Source organism: Gymnoscopelus microlampas (genome assembly GCF_963454915.1).
Source record: "Gymnoscopelus microlampas genome assembly, chromosome: 21".
NCBI lineage: Eukaryota > Metazoa > Chordata > Actinopteri > Myctophiformes > Myctophidae > Gymnoscopelus > Gymnoscopelus microlampas.
This window is the reverse complement of record NC_139958.1, coordinates 22,262,028-22,283,297: the sequence shown is the minus strand read 5'-3', so window position 1 is coordinate 22,283,297 and position 21,270 is coordinate 22,262,028. Positions and strand designations below refer to the sequence as shown.

General features: G+C 42.0%; 1 protein-coding gene across 1 annotated transcript in view; it reads left to right on the top strand.

The window, feature by feature from the left end:
* LOC311038316 (bone morphogenetic protein receptor type-1B-like) overlaps positions 1 to 21,270 on the top strand; it is an 86,213-nt gene that overhangs the window by 31,310 nt on the left and 33,633 nt on the right. The window lies entirely within an intron of this gene.

The window sequence follows — 21,270 nt, the reverse complement described above, 5'->3', positions numbered from 1 at the left end:
TTAATGAACAATACATATCAATTTAATGTAAATACACCAGATTTAGCAAATATTCTAATTTACATCGGCAGTCCCCACAAAAAAACACTTCCAAACAGAAACAGGCAGACAATGGAGTACATTACATTACATTACACAGGGAAAACAGAGCATAATAGATAAATACAAGAACAGAGGTACGAAACGGGTACAAAAGGTGCACATCTATTTAAGACTAAGACTAACACAATTTTTACTTGGCTCATGTATTTTTGCACTAAGAAAATGGCAGCGTTTTAGAGGGCAATATGTATTTGTATACTAAAGTGAATTGTGTATAAAGTGCAGTATTATTTTCAAGTAGTACAGGATACGTTTTCAAATAAAGTGCAGGTCGCAGGTTTGGTTATCAAGTAATCATTTTTTTAGATTGTACTGAAGTTCAGAAGTTAAGTGAAGGATGGAAAAGTAGGACAATCTCTTATGGCCAATGGAAGGTTATTCCATGTCGAACAACCCGGTACTGAAAGGACATTTTGTCCGAATGTAGTTCGCCTGTGCTGCACTTTGCGTGAGTCTAGCTGTGAGGTCTAGATTAGATGAGATTAGGTTTCATGATACTTTGATTATGTATTGATGGTGATGACTAAACAAAAAGGTTGAAATAGGTTTTATTATTTTATGGTTGTCTCATTATATTTTGAGAGTTTTTTTTGGTTTTAGGGAATTAAGAGTAACTGTCATGTCAATCGGAGGGAATACGGAATATGTTTATTGGCTAATAACATACTGTACAAGGAATCTACTAGGTACATTGCTCTCACACAGAAAGAAATCTTAATAGAAAAATATGAGAGTAAAATGAGTAATAATAGTCTGGAGTAAACTTGAGATGAACTAAAGGACTACTGTTTACTGGGCTCTCCAGAGACAACATAAAGGGAAACAGACAAAATAAGAAGTAATGCGATTCACACCAGTATTATCAGTCTGGTAAGCATTTCACTGAGGTCAGATGTAGACACATTAAATCAACAACAGGCATATGGACGAATCAAGATAGTGTGTCTCAAAGCTAAACAATGATCTAAATTGAAAAGTTTGCATGACACTCTTCCTTTGCATTATGAATTCATAGCAGCACAATGGAGCCTGTGTAACAAGAGTTGCCATGCCGGCAACGGGTGTGAAGCAATCTGATAACACCCACAGAAGATTTATAGCCGTCTGTATGGATTTATTGTTGTTTTATTGGCTCGTTTATCTGCAGTACCTTTCTCTGCAGCACTGGAAAGGCCTGCGGCTCCACACCCACTTCCCTCCGCCCCACCTTGCCTTGATTGACACATAGCCCTGGTATCTGAGAGTATGTATGACAAACAGTTTGAGGCACTTTTGCCGCAAGACAATTATCACTTTTTATCTTTCTCTTTCGTGTGGACAAATATGCACAATTGACATGCAAATTGTCAGTGATAAATTAAACACATGTGTCATACGATGGTGGGGTGTGGGGAAAACAGACAAGCTCACAAGTTCACAATGTGTCAGTGCGACATGATGTGAGCTTGTAGATCTGCAATTTTTTGCCATTTTTGTTTCGAAAATCTTTTTTTAAATGTTTCTCCTATAATGACATGGCCAAAACAGGGCACTAGTTGAAAGTGGTTAATAGTATATCATACATTAACTTGATAAAAACATATTAACCAACAGAGCATTGGGGACATCTGGTGTACCAATTGTAATATTTCATAATATTTCATATTTTGTTAATGCTATTTTTAGCAGTAAAAGTCAAACTTGACTGCATCCTGGAGTACAGTGATATAGTATTCAACGTGCGTGAGTCTCTGTCCTCTGGGCTTTTGTGCTTTTCAAGACGGGACGATCAAATCAGAGTGATCCAATTACAGCGAGAAACATGTGATTGATTAGCCGTTCTTCAGGTAATCGGATGAAATCAGTCAACAGTGGGTTGTGATGGACAGACAGCGCATTCTTCATGTGGTAGCACGCAGGACCACGACCAGGTCAGAGGGTTTTAGGGTCACCAATTTCACCGTAGATGTAGAAACACAATAATTCATGAACTTGTTAAAGATCGAAGGAGTCTTCTCTTGTGTCAATTCTAACAGGTGTGGTAGGTATAGGTGGCAGGCCCCGATGCAGTCTTCTATCTGATGCTCATCCACATGTTAACAGTAATTAACCCATTAAGACCGGGAAAAGCATCTGTGTCATTTTAGATTTATTTGGCTATTCAAAAATAGCAGATATACAAGCTCACAATTTGCAGATATGCAGATTTCATATCTGCATATCTGCATGAGTTACAACTGTTCGCCAGGCCTTGCTTGCTTCTAGCAACTACTGCATTGGTTCTCAAAGTGGGGTCTGGGGACCGCCAGGGGTCCATGGGGGGGGGTACCAGTGGGTATCCCCTTCAAAACTAGTTAATATGGCATCACAATCATTTTAACCACTTTTTATACTTTGGCTATTCAAAAATAGCAGATATACAAGCTCATAGCATGACACAGAGTCAGTGCCTCGCTATGAGCTTGAAGATCTGCTATTTTTGAAAAATCCTGCCACAAAAATATTTTTTTAGACAGGGGGTCCGCAACCAAAAAAAGCCCATCATTTTGGGGTCCTTGACATGAAAGAGTTTGAGAACCACTGAACTATTGTATATTGAAATCACCAGATGTTATCAGTAGGCGGAGATCTCAGATCATCTGGCAAAGCAAGACTAATTTATCTCTGAAAGGGTACATTTTTACCCTTATGGGTCCACACACGTTAAACTAAGGAACACCCTCAGTATTTGACTGTGTTTAGATCTGGAAGGCTATAGTTATATCCTTGCCAGTCGATGGCTCAGTCTGATCAATCGGCTGCCAAGGACTAATAAATGTCAAAACTGAGGCCCAAAGGGATGTTTGGACTTTTAATAGGATATCGTTGCTGTCGGGCAAAAAAACTCTTATCTCCATATTTTCAGCGTCACACAAGCATCAAAAGTAGCAGATCTGCAAGCTTGAAACGCGTTTGAATCCTGAAAAGTAACAGTTTTGGACAGCCGATCGGTTGGTTTCCACCTGACAGAGACTATATGAAAAAAAAAGAAACCTATAAATTGCATATTGTCACACTCATGTGACAATTTTTAACAACATTTTTGGGGTCTTTTTGGCCGCAAAGCTCGTCGGGAACGGGACTCGAACCCGCGATGCACTGTCAGGCTACATTGAAGCCTACAGTGTAGGGATTCTAACACCACCAGTCTCCCAAATCTCTACCAGTGAGCTAAGATACAACGCCAGCTTGGGCAGGGGAGATGTTGCACTTTGAGCTTCAGGTGGTACCTCTTGTCAGTCAGTAGTGTTCCTACCCAGACACAGGGGTTGACATTTCTCAATAGAAGAGCAGGGAGACCACCTCCAACCACAACATTTTATTCCTTGAAATAAGTTCTGGGGTTTGCAGCTTTAACCACTTTAACCCTATATACATCCTTTACCGGTATCCCCCAGGGTTCTGTACTTGGTCCTCTGCTTTTTCCCCCCCTGTACACCAAATATCTAGCTGAAAATAGTCCTCACAACACGTTATCTTGTAGATAGTGCAATTTTTGCAGTTTCTTTCGCCTATTATGACATGCCCAGAATAGGGATGCTAGGGTTCATGTGGTTAAAGAAGAATGCCAATTGTAGCTTATACTTTTCTATTCCTAGAAGAACAAACAAACTGGGATTACATTTTACAAAAGTGAACTCAATCCAGACACAGTCTGTTCCCCGGGAGTTTGGTATTGAAAACTATCATCTCATCTCTGTGGTCGTATATCTATGTGAATGATGCCGGGTCGTCGTTTCGGCGGGCCGCCTGGTGTTGTGTTCCTCGCTGTCAGCAGTGTGGGGACTGCTGCCCACAGTGATGCGTCTCTTACAGTAAGTGAAGGAGTGATGTTTCAGAGACGGAGAGCATTTCCAGTACTTATCGACTGCTTGCGAGGCGGCCGGGGACGCTGCTGCATTCAGATACATTAGCAGGAGAGAGAGAGGGAGAGAGAGATAGGCTTGACCGGCGTGTCAGAGGAGTGGGGGAGTGGCGGGCGGGAGTGAGGAAGTGAAGAGGGCAAAAGTAAAGACATCACCCAGCTTATAGTCAGACACGGAGGCATCGATCGAAGCCCCCATCGCCCTCCATGCTGCTTCCTGTGTTTTCATAGTGCGATCATTGGAAAAGAGCAAACAACCATGTCAGGGGAAAGGCTACTGATAGCTCCATATGTAATGCACTCAGATCCCCGGGGAGACGGGCTAACATGCATCATCACAGGGATGAATTATGTCTGGATGTCACTGAATGAAGCTGTTAGTGTATGCAGTATATGATGGAACGCGAGCAGTATGGTTTCTGAGAACACACTCGGAATGCACTTCCATCAACATTGTACTGTATTATTATTCATGACACGCACACACGCACACACACACACACACACACACACACACACACACACACACACACACACACACACACACACACACACACACACACACACACACACACACACACACACACACACACACCGTAAAATCCTCAGTGTCCATTTAACTGCACTGAAAGTGTACAAAGGATGTGTAACGGTTGCAGTTGTACCTCCGCAAGGACCCCTGTGGGTCTCCGAAACCCACATTGAGAACCAGTGGAATAGCTCACTTAGATTCAGATGTCAATGTCCCTCACTCCATTTATAACCGTCGCTTTATCTTCTGGAACAGCTTTACACTAATGATGGGAGCTTGTAGGAGAAAGAATTTTACCCACTTTTTTACACCTATAAACCTCTGATGTGACAATAAAGTTGAAGTTGAAGTTAACTACTTAACCCTTCGTTGCAGTGTCCCCAAGGGGTCTATACTTGGCCCCCTCATTTTCTCCCTGTACACCAAATCTCTTCTGCCATCTCACAACGCTTCATCTTGCGACTCGTTTTTTTATGATAATATTACATTTATATAGCACCTGTCAAGAAACCCAAGGACACTTTACACTGAAACAAAGAAAACAAACAAACAAGTACTCTAACAAAACAAAATAAAACTAGCGGTAAAAGGCCTTGGTGAACAGACGCCGTTTCAGGGCTGACTTAAATGTGTTTGAAGGCTCTCTCGCCAAACGTTGGCAAGCTGGTGCAGGGTGTGGAGAGAAGACCCGTGTCAGAGGACCGCAGGTTCTGGATGATAAAGAGAAACACCTTGTTGGACATCAGTGATTACAATTCTTGTACTTTTCATGCCACTGCACATGAATTATGTCCAAAGTGCTCCATAATTTCAGACAGATGTGAAACGGTAAAACAAACTATTGTTCATCTCATGTGGCCCACTATTCCCTCCTCAGACAGTCCATCACAAACATAAAATTCCTTATTCTCAACGTCTATGAAATGATTTTTCTATGCACAGCTCAGCAGCCATTTATCCCAGAAATAAATTGGGAATAAGATCAATCCATGTCCTGCCGAAGGAAAAGTAACCTGCAGGTTGGTGCCTTCCTGGCATGGTTTCCTCTGCCATCGTGGTGTGAATTTGTGTGTGAATGGGGGAACGTAATGCACATTGTAAAGTCCTTTGGAGAAAGGCGCTATAGAAATGCACCATTTACCGTTTATTTTAACATTTATTAGTCATGCCAGAGAATAGCTGCTTGTTTTTCCACCATGTGACCATTGTGCAGAATTAAAATGGACTTAAAGTAAGGGAGAGTGTCAGACAGACAGACATACATACTGTACAGACAGATTGAGAAACAGAGTTGTAAAACAGCTTGTGTTTTCCGCTAAGTCACGTGTTGCTGCTGGGGCTTGACCCAAACTGTTGGAGTGTTTCTCATAATTAAGGAAAAAGGCGTCTGATTGACAAATGAGCTCTGGGTCAGCCAAGCCGGCTAAAGACAGGGTTTCCCTGCCAAGACTTCAAGGCCCCTGGCCTTCCCATCAGCCACCGGAGCAGATGGTTTAACAGTCAAACATTCCTAGAGGGAAACGGGGAAGTCTCACCTGCTTTTGCAGCTAGAATAAAAATAGGACAAAGGAATTCTCTGGCATTTCCCAACCTTACCTCAATCAACCATAATCTCATTACCAGACGTATGATAGGAGAAAAGGTAGCTGATTCCTATGTCAAAGGGGGAGAGGGGGGCATGAGGATGAGTTCTACTTGTGTGGCCTGTAGTTGGTTGAATTGTGTCTCTGATACCTACTACTATTGTCTCCTCTTTTTGTGAATTTGTACTTGAGTTTCCCTGAGGAATGTAAGCACAGCTGCTCTTCTTAAAATAGTTATCCAAGAAAATCAGGGACCTTGGTCAAGGCTAGGTATTGCTGCTGGAACTTTCCCAACAATAGACACTACAAGAATACCAGATCTAGAATATACCCGTCACTGTAGCTTCATAACATTCTCAAACTTGCAACAGCTCAGATTCTTCCTCACCAGTGATCTCCTCCGTGAGCAGGGCATCCAGTGGTGGAAAAAGTACTCAAAGTACTTATTTACTTAAGTAAAAGTACCAATACTGCAATATAGAAATACTCTGTTACAAGTAAAAGTACAGAATTCAAAATGTTGTTGAGTAGAAGTACACAAGTATTGGCATCAAAATGTATTTAAAGTACCAAAAGTAAAAGTACTAAAATATTTGAAAATAGCAGATCTACAAGCTCACAACGCGTCGCGATGCGACACATTGTGAGCTTGTAGATTGGCTATTTTCAAATAGCCTAGGTATAAAATAGGGCTAAAGTGGTTAATGTATGTTTCATAATATCATAATTCATATCTGCAAAGTAACTAGTAACTAAAGTTTTCAAATTATTGTAGTGGAATAAACATACAATATTTACCTCTGAGATGTAGTGGAGTAGAAGTAAAAGAATTGGAAATTGGAAATACTCAAGTAAAGTACAAAGACCACAAAATTGTACTGAAGTACAGTACTTAAGTAAATGTACTTAGTTACTTTCCACCACTGAGGGCAGCGGCAGCCTCTTGTTGTATTTGTTCAGTGCACTCACAATGCAAGTGTATGGATCCTCAGTCTGTGGTATTTCGAGGCACCGCTGCTGCCAAAATATGTCGGTGGTGCTTGGAAGTCAAGGTCAAGTTCCTGCAGAAATACTGAGCAATACAGAAAACATGGACAAGTAGAGCTGGTGATGTTAGTCTTTGTTGGTTTGCACTTGATTAAAGCCTTGAAGCAAACCCAATTGCATTGTGGATTGATCTTAACAGATCATGACACACAGACACAGTGATGCAAAAACTTGACTCGGCCATCTTTATCCAGTCGTGTGTGTGTGTGTGTGTGTGTGTGTGTGTGTGTGTGTGTGTGTGTGTGTGTGTGTGTGTGTGTGTGTGTGTGTGTGTGTGTGTGTGTGTGTGTGTGTGTGTGTGTGTGTGTGTGTGTGTGTGTGTGTGTGTGTGTGTGTGTGTGTGTATAATTTGTATACCTGTATACAGTATGTTATGAATCCAATCTTGAATCTCCTCTTTAGAACCTTCACTGACACTAGTGGCTGGTGTAAGGAACAACCGGTTATGACACCTCATTGCATGTTAATTACATGACAGTCGCTCACATGAACTGAAAATAATTTCACTTTTTCTCTTTTTGCCCTAACTGGTTGTCTCACTCAGAGAGTGTCTCATCCTTAGCCTGTCAATATTTGACCTATTTGGTCTCATTTGAATGCATTTCACATTCACTGAAAGGTAAGTACCTTTATTGTTTCTCCTGTTGTGACTGACACTAAAGTTGAGGTTAGATGTTTGGGCTGTTTGGAGTAGCTGAAGTTGAAGGTCTATGTCGAGGAATTCTGTATTAGTCAGTTGAGGCAAACAGAGTTGATATCATGGGATTAGTACACTCAGGTGGCTTTCTGAGGACGTCAGGTAGAAAGCATACATCCATTCCCCGACCATGACTTCCAAAACCTCACATTCTCACATCCGTCTGTAGACACACAGAGGAGCAAGTCAAGCGAATGCAGGTGTGTACCGTTAAAATGTTGCTGAGAAGACACAAGCGCACATGTGGTCAAGGGGCCGAGGTGTATGTGTATCACTGCAGCCTGTACACCACTCACACAACCAAACAAAAGAGCTTTCAGCACTACAGCCAAGGGAGGGGTGCGGGTGCACATGGAAAATATGCAGCAGGGGAGTCTCATTTCACTTTCCCTCTAGACTCCCTCTCAATCAAAATCATACCGGCAGGTATTACAGTTCTATCTTGGCCCGGAGGGTGTGGACCAGGCCCTTTTACACAGTAAAATCCTCAGTTTTAATTTGAGTGTAACCAAATCGACCTGTAATGGACCAGTTGTATTGATTAGGCTTCACTTCTGTTCACTTTGCTGGATTCCACATATAAGAAAGGCCTGGTTGGTCAGCTGTTAAGTGAAAGGGAGTATTTACTGGTCCCTGGGGGAAGGGATATTTACTTTTCTGCATTTACCCAGCAGATACTCAGATGGCTCATTTGAGTGCACAGGGGGATCTGATAATGCTTAAGTGACTTGCTCATGTGCAGTTGAACATGCAACCACAATCGCCAGAGATTTTTGCTGTTGTATGTTTCTGCAAACCACAGACACAGCAGGCACTCCGTCAGTGGTGGGCTTGAGCCGTGAGGGGTGCGCCAGGGCGAGGAGCTAGCTGAGTGAGTTCATACCAATAGACAGAGAATCGTAAATAATACATTCTCACTTACTTACTTATAATGTACTCTACATGAACCCTAGCATCCCTATTCTCTGGTGAACATTCTGCAAAAAATGCAGATCTACAAGCTTTGTAACACATTGTGTGCTTGTTGATTGGCTATTTTCGGCAAAGAAATTTGGTTTAGAGGGACAAAAGGGAGCAGACCAAGTATAGAGCCCTGGGGGACCCGGGTAACTATAGGACTTGTGGACTATGTGGTTAAACAATCTAGGATTTAGTCGACATAGTCCGCATCTGCGAACATTGACATGCAACGCTGGTTCTGTCCACGCGTTTTGGCTTGTCTCCTAACATGATCGTCTGGACGAAACCAGGATGTGTGGGGCAGAGGGATGCTGAAATCCCAGGTCCTGTCTGAACAGAGAGCAGACTATGTTTGGGAGGCCATGCGTAACAGATGACCCTATACCTTCAGTGCTGGGCCACAGAAGCTGCTTGCCCTCATTATGGTTGATAGGAATACAAGAACACTCGCCCCAAAACACACTCGCCCCAGTCAAATCCGGCGACCTCGGAACGGTCGGACCCACCAGGTATGATTTACGGTGTTGACCTTACTGGAACGGCGCTGAAGCGGTGGACTTCAGACTGCGCACCTCCTTCGTTGTAACAGTTTTTTTCCTATCTGCGTCAAGTGGGGCGATTGGTCCGCCGCTGGGGGCGAAAGTTACGCGCAAAAAATGGTGGTGAGTGTGTTTTGGGCCGAGCGTTCCAGTTACCGTTGATAGTAGGCTACAAGCGTTTCTATTATTTAAAGTGTAATCTCTCAAGACCGATTCAGAGCTCCGCAGCTGAATCTGTCGGCACTGTGTAGAGTTGTTATTAGGAATGAAAACAAAGGCCGATGGGTTCCCAAATTGCTTAAAGTGTGCTCTTCCTTTTCATACGTTTGTCTTCACCCGTAGCTGCTTGTATTTTATGCTGCTGTGATTTAATGAATACTTTATTTTAACACATTGAGTGCCAGGGGTTTTTCAAAACAGGGTACCTCCAGTGCCTGGAAATTTAACCATTTTTGGACCTTTTTCAAGTAGTCACAAAACATTTTCAGTGATCGCCGTCCTCACGGTGATCCCCTCATTACACACATAGAGGTCTCGTACAATCCGGGGAAAAAGATTAAAAACATTCGGTAATCCGTTCCATAGTTGCAGCCAGTTGAAAATAGTCGAAAATACATCGTAAAAACAAAAAGTACACAGGAGCCGAGATACAGGCTTTTGAAGTCATAACTCAACCAGGAGGTGGATTGGAGTCTAAATCTTCGTAAAATGATATCTCCTGGTGCTGTGAAGGAAAAAAAAAAATTTTGAAAAAAAAAAAAAACGGCCATAACCGTTTTTGGCACACCATGTTAGGATTATGAAAAACGGTCCGGACCGTTTTTGGCACTCAATGTGTTAACCATTATGTATGGTAGAGTAAGTAATATAACTACCACAACTTCCTCAATGGATGAGTAGGTGGTGTCCCTACTCATCCATTGAGGAATTTAGACCCTGGTGTTGGGTTTTAGGACACCTAACGTAGTACTGCCTGAAGCCCATCAGCGCAATATCTCCCCAAGCAGGGATTCCCTCTTGGAAGAGCAGTAATAATTTGCAGCTTATAACATGTTACAGTATGTAAAAGTAGCATGTTATTTTATAAAGAAAAGCTGGTAAAGTTCAGTGTGAACTAAAAATACTAAACTCATGCAGAAACATAAAAAAAAGCAACTGTTGCACTTAACAGGAAGCATTTCTCCCTTTTTCTACAATGTCTAACTACCAGACTGTATATCATTTTGGTATAACTTCATTCATTCCAGGCTGTCCCTCATTACCTCAGGACCACACTGACCAGTTGATATTGTTTTTGACAGGTTTGACACAAACCACTGCGTCCATGTAGCAAACTCTTCATTGAACTCCTCCTGCACCCTGGCTTTGCTCATGCATTCCTGCACGCGCTCAGTGCACACACACAATTAGTGCTCGTTAAGGAGAGTGTGATATGGTAAATACACTGCCTTTTTCCCATAATTACAGCTTCTGTGAACCCAACAGCACCCAACTGTTCAGGGTGCCTCACTACACATCTAAGGCCTCATGTACAGTATAATTCATTGTATGACAGTGTTGCAAGCCACACATAGACAATCTACAACCAAGGTGATAATAACCGATATTTCCCACTGCCCACCATCACACCACACACACACACACACACACACACACACACACACACACACACACACACACACACACACACACACACACACACACACACACACACACACACACACACACACACACACACACACACACACACACACACACACTGCACTTTCACACATCTTCCATGACTTTGATCCTGTTATTTGCAACTTCTTAGTCCTCTCTGCTGGTTAATTAGCCGTTGTTACAATTTATCTCCTCAAAGAAACTAGGACACCAGATAAACAATGAGCCTAGTATCTGTCTAAATCCCATACAATCTAAATCACATTCACATTTTTAGAAGGCCTAATTGGAGCAGGAGACAGGTGGCTCTACTCTGTCGCATTCAGCCTCATTAGCGCCAATGCTGGCTCACACTAGGTGATCTCTCCCTCTCTCTTTTTTTTTGTTTTGCAGTGTGAACACTGGAAGGAGGGCATGAACTTTTGACGCACTCAGTCATGGGGAAGCTGTGGTCCCTCAGCCACTCACACTGGGCTCCAGTGTGTGTGACAAATATCAAGGCTATTTTTATAAGCGTAGTTGGCGTACAAGCTCAGTAAAAGGGCATGTGTCATTAATGCCCATGTTTTAGTCCAAATTTTGAGGATATGAAGGAAAACATTTGAATCGGGTTGTGGTTAATATTGTTAAGAATTTCCTTGCCTACAATGGTGCTTTAGTGAGTAATGCTTTTTAGAGAACCAAGTGCAATTAAGTGCATTTTTCTTTTAGACGGGATCATCATAGACCTTATGATGACATACTGTACCTCTAACATACATTGGTGGATTTATTTATTGGATTCATTGTGCACAATACTTATTCTAATGTATCCTTCCTGTGTCTTAATATCGCATATATTTACAGTATACTGCATCTCAAAATCAGGCTGAACCAAAGGGACAAAAAATACAAGTATTACTTATTTATTTTTTTGTATATAATTAAATATCAATGCTTTACTCATTGTTACTGAATGTTTGTATATGTGTGTCTGTCTGTCTGTGTGCTTTTGCACATGCGTGCGTGCGAGTTAAGGTACCAGTCCCATAGGGATGTGTGTGTGTGTGTGTGTGTGTGTTGCACTCAGACACATTGCAACATAATACAACCAGGCAGGTGTGAGGGTCACCGCCGGTTTGTGGGCCAGTGTTGTGACCCCTGCTGTCTGATTGGTCTGACTGTCGGGGGAACCGCTTAATTAGACCCTTTGGTTTGTAGTGTCCACCCGACGCCGGCCAGCAGACAGTCAGGAACAATCCCTTCATTAAATGCTCCTGGTTGACTTGGCAAGAGGAGCCCTCGCTTTTCCAATTCCCTCCTGCTCAAAGGCCATGTTAAGAAAATCTCCTCAAAATTTTCCCTTGTAATTGAGAGCACCTGTTCCCAGACGCAGTCCAAATATTTATTTACGCAGGGCTTGTCTGGGGTGCTTTTCTTTTAAAGCTAAAAATGACTATTTAAATTGTCTTTTCCCCCTGTCTAGAACTGCACCCCACTTTACTTGCCAAGTTTTCTATGGCAGGTTTGAAAACTGGAGGAATGTTCACAAGCACAGTGCTGATCGACAAATGCTGCATTTTTTAATCATGTGGGAGTATTAAACTTGTTTTGTTTTGTATTCTACATGCTATTGAACTTCTATTTCAATATGTCACTGACACCAGATCATTATAACTATTTCTCTAGAAACACATCAACAGTAATGATAAAACCAAACAATAATAAATAATGTTTAGGGCAAGTGGTGGATCCAGATTAAAAGACTGGAACAAGCTCACAACGCAACGCAACATGTTGTGAGCTTGTAGAACGCCTATTTTCGTTTTTGTTGGGTGTAGAGGGAAAAAAAGGGAACAAGTACAGAACCAATTAACTTAGGTTAAATTCACTAAGTATAGAAGGTTTAAATGGTTAAGCTCACGCAATCAAATTGGTTCTTGTACAGATGCATTTACATACAGCATACTCACAGTAATGCATGTACTGCATGCAGTAGAGTCATGTGTTTACTTATAGGTGCACTGCAAGTTCTTCTGTTTTTATTTGTTTTATCAAGCCATGTTTGGTAAAGTCTCGAAATTATAAATGAAGCATATACCTGTAGTGCAGTGTAGTGCTCTTTCTCTTCTTGGTGACTGGATACCTGCTATGTCAGTAGATCTCTGTCTTTCTCTTGTTATTATGTAAGGTGCCAGGGGAGAGTGTTCACGTGGCAACTAGTGTGTGAATGGGAGCAGGTCTTTGAGGAAACTGAGGTATGGTTCCCTGGCACCTACTGGAGGTCTGCTGACATAAACAAGGGGGCCTTACATATCAGAGAACCAGCAAGAAGACCCAGCCTGTGGAGGGCAGGCAGAGAGAGAGAAGAGGGGGAGGGGGTGGAGGGAGAGAGGGAGAGAAGGAGAGAGGGTGAAGGAAGGATGGAGGGACAAATACAGAGTGAGAGAGAGGGAGAGAGGGAAAGAGGAAGAGGGAGGGAGAAAGAGAGCGATGGAGGGAGGGATAAATACAGAGAGAGAGTGAGAGAGTGAGAGAGAGAGATTTGCTTAGTGCTGTTCTTGGCTTATGCAGGATGTGGACTTCTCCTTGGAAAATCAGAGAATGGTGCTCCAAACAAATGGCCAAACAGTGACACAGGAAATCCATCTCTTGTGTTGTGTGTGGCTGTTTTGTGTGTCCATGCATGGGTGAAACCCAAGATGCAGGTGTGTTTCAGGGGCAGGCTCACAGTGAAATCCAGAGTGTTCATTTAACTCTGAGAGTGTAAAAACATGAACTCTTGTAAGTCTATTTTTACATCCTCTGGGGTTAAATGAACACTAAGGATTTTGCTGGTCCAAAGAAAGGGCCTTGTGCCCGGCTAGAACAACAGCCATTCACTGAGCCTCAGTGGTACGCCTGATATGAAGAGATTACAACGTGTTTGTTTGTCTCGGATTCTTCCACTGATGCTAAGATTACCACAAAGAAGCTACACCTTTTGTCGTTTGTATTCTGACAGGTGCTTGGAGGAGGGTCCGGTGGCTTAAACCACGTGAGGATGAACATTTTACGAGGAAACATGAGAGCACCTGAGCCACTTGGGGAGCTTTCAACTAACCTGAGATCCCAGCTGACTGGTGTGATAGATCACAGCTGTTTTGTAGTAAACATAAGGCCTAGCAGGTTGAAAAGTTCACTTTGTTTCAATAGAAATCACTGAACTTTTCTTCACATAGTTGTACGTCCTATCTGAAAGGGTTTCCAAGATTTTCACACACACACACACACACACACACACACACACACACACACACACACACACACACACACACACTCATACACTCAAAAAAGCAAACATTGCAGATCTACGAGTTCACAACGTGCCGCAATCGACTATTTCTGCCTTATGATGAAGTATATAGGGCTTTAAGTGATTAAGAAAGAAATGCATGTTTACGGTGGAAGATAGAATTTCCCTCTTTATGCTTCAGACTGAAAAACTCTCCACCTCTACCTGTCTACGTTTTAAGAATCAATGCACCCCCCTACAGAGCAAATGAAGCAATAACCAAAAGGCAGGCAATGCAGCGGTCTTTTCTGACAGTACTACTCACACTAGATATACTCCTACCTCCACAATTCAACAACATTGCATTGTTTGTGTTGGGAGCGAGTGAGGCAAGTCTATTTTCTTAAAATATAAGGTCATAAATCAATTAGGAAGATTGTCTGGAGGCCGTAAAATGAACCTAGGCCCGTGTAGTTAAAATGCCCTCAGACGTAGCTATGTCATAATTTTCAGTAGTCTCGGCCACGCCAAAGACTCATTTTGCGTTTTACAGCTGCGGGGATCGCCCACTTGCTGCACTGCTGACACTACTTACACTGTAAGCGTATGAGGGGCTGAGTCACTGTCTCGCCCAGGCACTTCCTCTGGGCTCTGTAGAATGTGCTGTTCTCACCCAGATTACCACACTTTAACAAACAAACAAAAAAGGTCAATTAAAATAAGTAATCCAAATTGAATTCGCTGACATATAGCTTGAGTCATACAAAGTATACCTCAAGGACCAATGTATGTGCGTACTTGATTTGTTTGACATGATTAGAATAGTAGAATATTTTACGCCATTGTGTATATTTAACCACTTTCAACCTGGCGTCCCTTTTTGGGCCTGTCATTATATTTATATTCATATTATTTTATTTTATCATATTTTTTAATAACCAATGCAAAACAATAGAGTAGGGAGACCCCTGTATAATGCAAAAATAGTTTTAATGTTTTCTTTTTTTTTATAGCCAAAGTGCATTGAGCTTGTAGACCGGCAATGTTTTGCTGTGGGCCTTAGTGTTTTTTAAACAAGTTCTGAAAACCCTCTCTGGTCTTTTTATTCAGGTTATTATTTGTTTATTTATTGTGTTTTTATAAGAAAGCTGAGATTAATGTCAAGGAACCTGCCTGGCTTGGAGCTGTGTTGAGGTGAAATGTTTACGAGCGTCACAAACATCATGACATTTACTACCTACTGTAACTCTGGCATTCAGCCCACAGGAAGTCTGTGGGACAGAGTCATTCAACACCCAACCTGCATCCAACTTAATTATTACCTATTACACTATACATCTTTATGCAAATATATTGGCAGCAAAGTCAAGTATGTGGATACACACGATGTACTACTTTCACTGTGCGCAACACAGGGTTTTAGCACCCAGGAAAGACATGGCAGTTAATTTCTGTCAGACATGTCAGTTGATGAGTGACACAAAGACAGATGACACATACTATGGAATCATTTAGTAGAAAAATACTGTTAAATACATTGACATCAAGTATTAATTTCCAGGTTTTTAACTTCTTATACCCTCTGTATTTAGTAAACTGGTACTTAATTCACTGGGGTCGGCTCTGTACTTGGTCCGATCTTTTTTCCCCTCTACACACCAAATCTCTTGGCTGAAAATAGCCGATCTACAAGTTCACAACGCGTCACAAATGCCACACGTTCACCCCAGAATAGAGATGCTAGCTAGAGTTTGAGTTGTATAAATAAAAAATACAAAACAGACTTCTCAACTCTGAAGACATTACAATCAGGCAAGATCGTTATTGACCTTCCGTTGTATTCATGTTAACATGACCTGGCTTTTGAAACTCTTAACCTGGCCTCACTCCAAATTAGAATCCGACGCTTGACCCTGGCTTGCACGCACATCAGATTCTGATGGGTTTAAGCGGGATGATCATGCAAACCCTCCTTATCGTTTCTTGGGGGAGGAAGACTCTTCAAAGTCATTTGAGTGGTTTCTCCCTTTCAGTGTTCTCTTCTCAAGGTCTGTTTGGTGCAGACTGTAGACGCCTCATTAGCTGGAGTCTTGACAGTTCTGTCAGGACAAAAAGCGAAGTTCTTAGAGATGATATTTGTATTTTAAATTGGCATCAACAGCAGTTTGTCTGACTGAAATATATGAAGACGTTTCCCCGTCTTCTGAGGCCTGTTCAGTGATTTACAATTATTATATCTCCAACATGAACTTGTTAATCTTTTTTCCCCTCTGTATTTATCTAAAGCACCACAATACACGGGTAAATGCGTAATTCATAATCTGTCGTACAATGGTGTCAAGTGCCGAAAATAGCAGATCTGCAAACTCATTTGTGAGCTTGTAGATTGGCTATTTTCGCACAACGAATAATCGCGCTTTACTGTTTTTTTTGTAAAGGTTATTGAAGCATGTCAGTCCAGCTGTAGAATCGATGGGTTCTCATTATCTTCGCTCCACTTGTTTATTGCTGTTTGTTCGACATTTCAATCAAAAGATCTTTCTCATCTTTTTCCACATGTCTCCCCATTCTGGCGTATTGGCAAGACAGACAGACGGACGGTGTGACAGGGACAGAGAGGGAGAGACTCTCGCTGTGACTGTCTTTTTTGCTCCTCGTCAATGAAGTTTTTTTTCCCCCTCTCGCCGTTCTGTTTAGAGTTCAAAGCATCAGTCCCAGCAGAGTGGTTTGTCCCTCCTATTGTGTGAATCCTGCATATTCATCAGAGTGTTTCTTTCTCCGGGAGGACTGAGACGACTGCTGGGGGGAGCTGTGGAAGCTGTGGGTGAAATGCACTTGAATGCAGGGGATCGTGTGGGATCTCACAATATGCAGTCATCCCAGAGATCATGGGTGTACGTGTGTGTGTGTGTGTGTGTGTGTGTGTGTGTGTGTGTGTGTGTGTGTGTGTGTGTGTGTGTGTGTGTTTGTGTGTGTGTGTGTGTGTGTGTGTGTGTGTGTGTGTGTGTGTGTGTGTGTGTGTGTGTGTGCGTGTGCTATTGTTTACATGGTTTTAGATGAGTGCATGCACGTGTCTGGAGGCAACGATGAACTTTTCAATTTACAAAAAAATATACAGTATATGTATAATAAGAATACAAAAATAAAACAAATCAATATGCCAGCTTATAAATTCAATTTACAAATAATCAGCAAGTACTAAATTAGGTTTCAACTTAAGCATAGAATACAAATCACATTTGTTCTTACAGTATAATTAGTCCTATACATTACTGTTGTAAACATCAGTATCTACAAATCAATTATGGTTTGCTGATTATACTGTAATATCTTATGGCTTGTAATAAAAAGGAGCCTGAGAATGTTATGCGATAAGTAAGATGTCATCATTTTTACAGTGAGAAATATAAAGTTGACTACTCAAAAGAGGGAAGAAACAAATCATTGTCTGGCTGGATGATCATGATGATGATGATGATGATTATGAAGATCAAGATTGATTATGATGTTGTTGATGATCACGATGTTAATGATGTCACACTTTCTCAACTGTTGCACCCTGATCGGACCGCTTGCAGCAGACAGCTGTGTTGCCACGGTTATAAACAGCTTTCCAAGATTCTATGATGGCTGGTTTAACTACTGAGCTGCTGAAAATCCCCTTAATTTCACAGAGCTGAGGGTCAGTGTGGCCAAGGGTGGAACATCGCTCATGACACGCATTCCACCGCTGCCCGTTGTAATTCCATCATCTGGGTTCCGCCACAGCGTTTTGTTTCACAGGTTAGCAGGGATCTTTCACAGACATCCAACCCATTCCTCTCCCTGCGTGATGAAAGGTGTTTTTGCTCACACAGGCCTCTTCTCAAACAGAAACATGACTCATTTCCATGACGTCTTGTAACTTGTAAAGTTTCTGATTACGTTTATCGTAATCAGTTGTGAGAGGGATTAACATCAACCACCTTGCTTAAATCTCATATTATTGCATGTTCTAAACGTTTGTTGACCAGCACCGTGCATCGATGATAAAAAAAGAAGAAGGAAAAAAAAGAGTGTTTTCTGTATCCATTTTGGGTGTTGTACTGGGCTTGTACTGTAGATCAGTGGCACCCAAACATTTTTGGGTTGCAATGCAGACTCGTAGATTGGCTATTTCATAATGTTTTTTAACCCATTGAGACCTTAAGCCGATTCTACATGTCTCCTAAATCTCAACAGTATTCTGAAAAACGTATGTTTCTATATCAGTGGTGCTCAATCTTTTTCATGTCAAGGACCCCCAAAATTATATGTATTTGGCCGCGGACCCCCATCAAAATATTTTGTTCCAGGGACCCCCATAAGCAAAGATTTGAGTTAAAAATGTTAGCTTTAAAAATTTTGCAGATAAAGATTTGCACACATTTTCACGATTTTTCAAAAATAGCAGATCTACAAGCTTGTAGCACGATACTCGGTGCCGCGCTATGAGCTTGTATATCTGCTATTTTTGAATAGCCCAAAGTTTAAAATAATGCTTTTTAGCTCAAATGAAATGAAATGTATTTTTAATTTCTGATTTTCTGAATATGTTTCTGTAAAAAAAATAATAAGAAAAATAAAAGGGATATAAAGTCGTGACTCATACTGTAAAAAATGGGACTGCGACCTAAACATGTGTCCCGACCCGCTGTTTGGGAAACGGTGCTTCACACCACTGGAGCTCAGAAGGCTGGCTGCCCTGAGAAGGCAGACTGCTGCATGGCTTCATGCTGGGCGTTTGATGGAGCGCAGAAGGGTGTGTGAGGTGCACTGACCCATTCACATTTCTCCCCATGAACTCGTGCTCAATAATAAGTCTGACTCATTACGTATCGTCGCTGTCGGGTGGAAACCTTGTATGTCCAAAAACCTTTCAGGAAATGGACAAACAGAAACCGTGTGTAACGATGGATCCAATGTCGTTTTTATTTATTCACAAGCTCTTGTTGATACTTTTCATTGGTTCAATATTTATAAAACCCACAGACAGACTTAAACCACTTTCACTTTCAAAAGTTTTTCAAAAATAGCAGATCTGCAAGCTGTACGTGAGCTTGAAGATCAGCTGTTTTTAGTATGACGAAGAAGGAGATACAGATAGATAAAAGCCATAACAATGTGCAAATCAGCAGTGGTGTAAAGTAACTAAGTACATTTACTCAAGTACTGTACTTAAGCAAATATTGTACTTTTAATCCACTACAATTATTTGAAACCTTTTAGTTACTAGATGCTTTGTAGATTTTGATTATTATTACAAAACGTAACCCTATTTAGACTTTGGCTATTTGAAAATAGACGATCTACAAGCTCACAATGTGAGCTTGAAGATCTGCTATTTTCAAAAGATTTCCATACATTTGAAAACTTGAAATGGGATATTCTGCATAATGAGTACTTTCTACTTTTTGGTACATTAAGTACATTTTGATACCAATACTTTTGTACTTTAACTCAAGTACATTTTGAATTCCAGACTTCCTACTTGTAACAGAGTATTTCTACATTGCAGTATTGATGCTTTTACTTAAGTAAAACAAATTGAGTTATTTTTCCACCACTGCAAATCAGTAGTGACAGCCAAGGGCGGCTGGTGGTGGAAGACCAGAGGAGAGAAGAAGGGGGTTCTGGGAACTGTTGTTCCACCCAGGCAGTCAGGCCTTCTGGGGAGTAACAGGTGCTGGGTGAAGGAGCCCATTTGGTGTCGTCTACTGTCAGGTTGTTGTTGTTTTTACCTCCCTGTTAAAGCTTTAACACGGTCCAACTTTACTTTTGTTCTGCTTCTCGCACACCGCCCACCATTTGGAATGAGTAAAAACATGCGGCCAATCAACGCGTTCACAAATCTTCTCATTTTCTCACAGGGACTTCATGTGTGAATTCAGTCATCTTTCGGCTGTTTGGTGTTTTGTGTGGGTGCCCTTGTAGACTTGATGTAATCTGGCTAATAGCTTAGTTAATCCTCTTAACTTGTAACCCACATGAGACTTTCGCTGGCGGAATTTGTCCCATTGTCAAGTTTTTTGTGTGTGCGTGTGTGTGCGTGTGTGTGCGCTTGCACGCTTGCATGTATGTGTACGTGTGTTTGCATATGTGTTTGCATGCACACATACGCACGCACAATAATTTGTCAAATATGCGCGTGCGCTTGCCTTCATGTGTCATTGTATTTGCACACACACAGGCATGTGTATTTGCATGTGCACACACAGACATTGTTTTGTGTGTGTGTGTGTGTGTGTGTGTGTGTGTGTGTGTGTGTGTGTGTGTGTGTGTGTGTTCTGGATTAGGGTGAGTGGAACTACGGCGGTGCCTGGAGGTGTGAGTTCTAATCACCTGACGTGTGATGGGCTGATCCCTGTTTGTAACTCTGGAGGCGTATGTGTGTGTGTGTGTGTGTGTGTGTGTGTGTTTTCACTCTGCAACATGGCTGTTGAAGCATTCCGTAATGAGCTCCGACACAGCTGTCACACATAGACAGGCTTCACACAAGACAACGCACTCACGGTAGGTAGGATATATGCCTGTATCCCCTGCATGTTTTAACATTGGCTGGAGGCAGTTTGCCGCTGAATTTATACACGACGGTGTCGGACCCCAAAAACAGCCGAATGATGTGAGCTCGCTATTTTCGGCACGCAAAGCCGACGCACAACAAAGTAAATCAGGCTTTAAATCTCTGTTCTCCCGACATGCTTTACTTTGTGTGCCACTGCCTGAGGTTCATAATGCTTTTCTCTGCGGTCTTCCAGACCCCCCCCCCCCCACATCCTCACCCAGGACCCCCTACACCCACCCATGCCCCCTTCTCATCCCTGGTGCCCCTCTGCCACTCTCTATCCTCCTTTCTGGTTATAAGTGATGTGAGAATCTGGTGGGTGTGTGTGTGTGTGTGTGTGTGTGTGTGTGTGTGTGTGTGTGTGTGTGTGTGTGTGTGTGTGTGTGTGTGTGTGTGTGTGTGTGTGTGTGTGTGTGTGTGTGTGTGTGT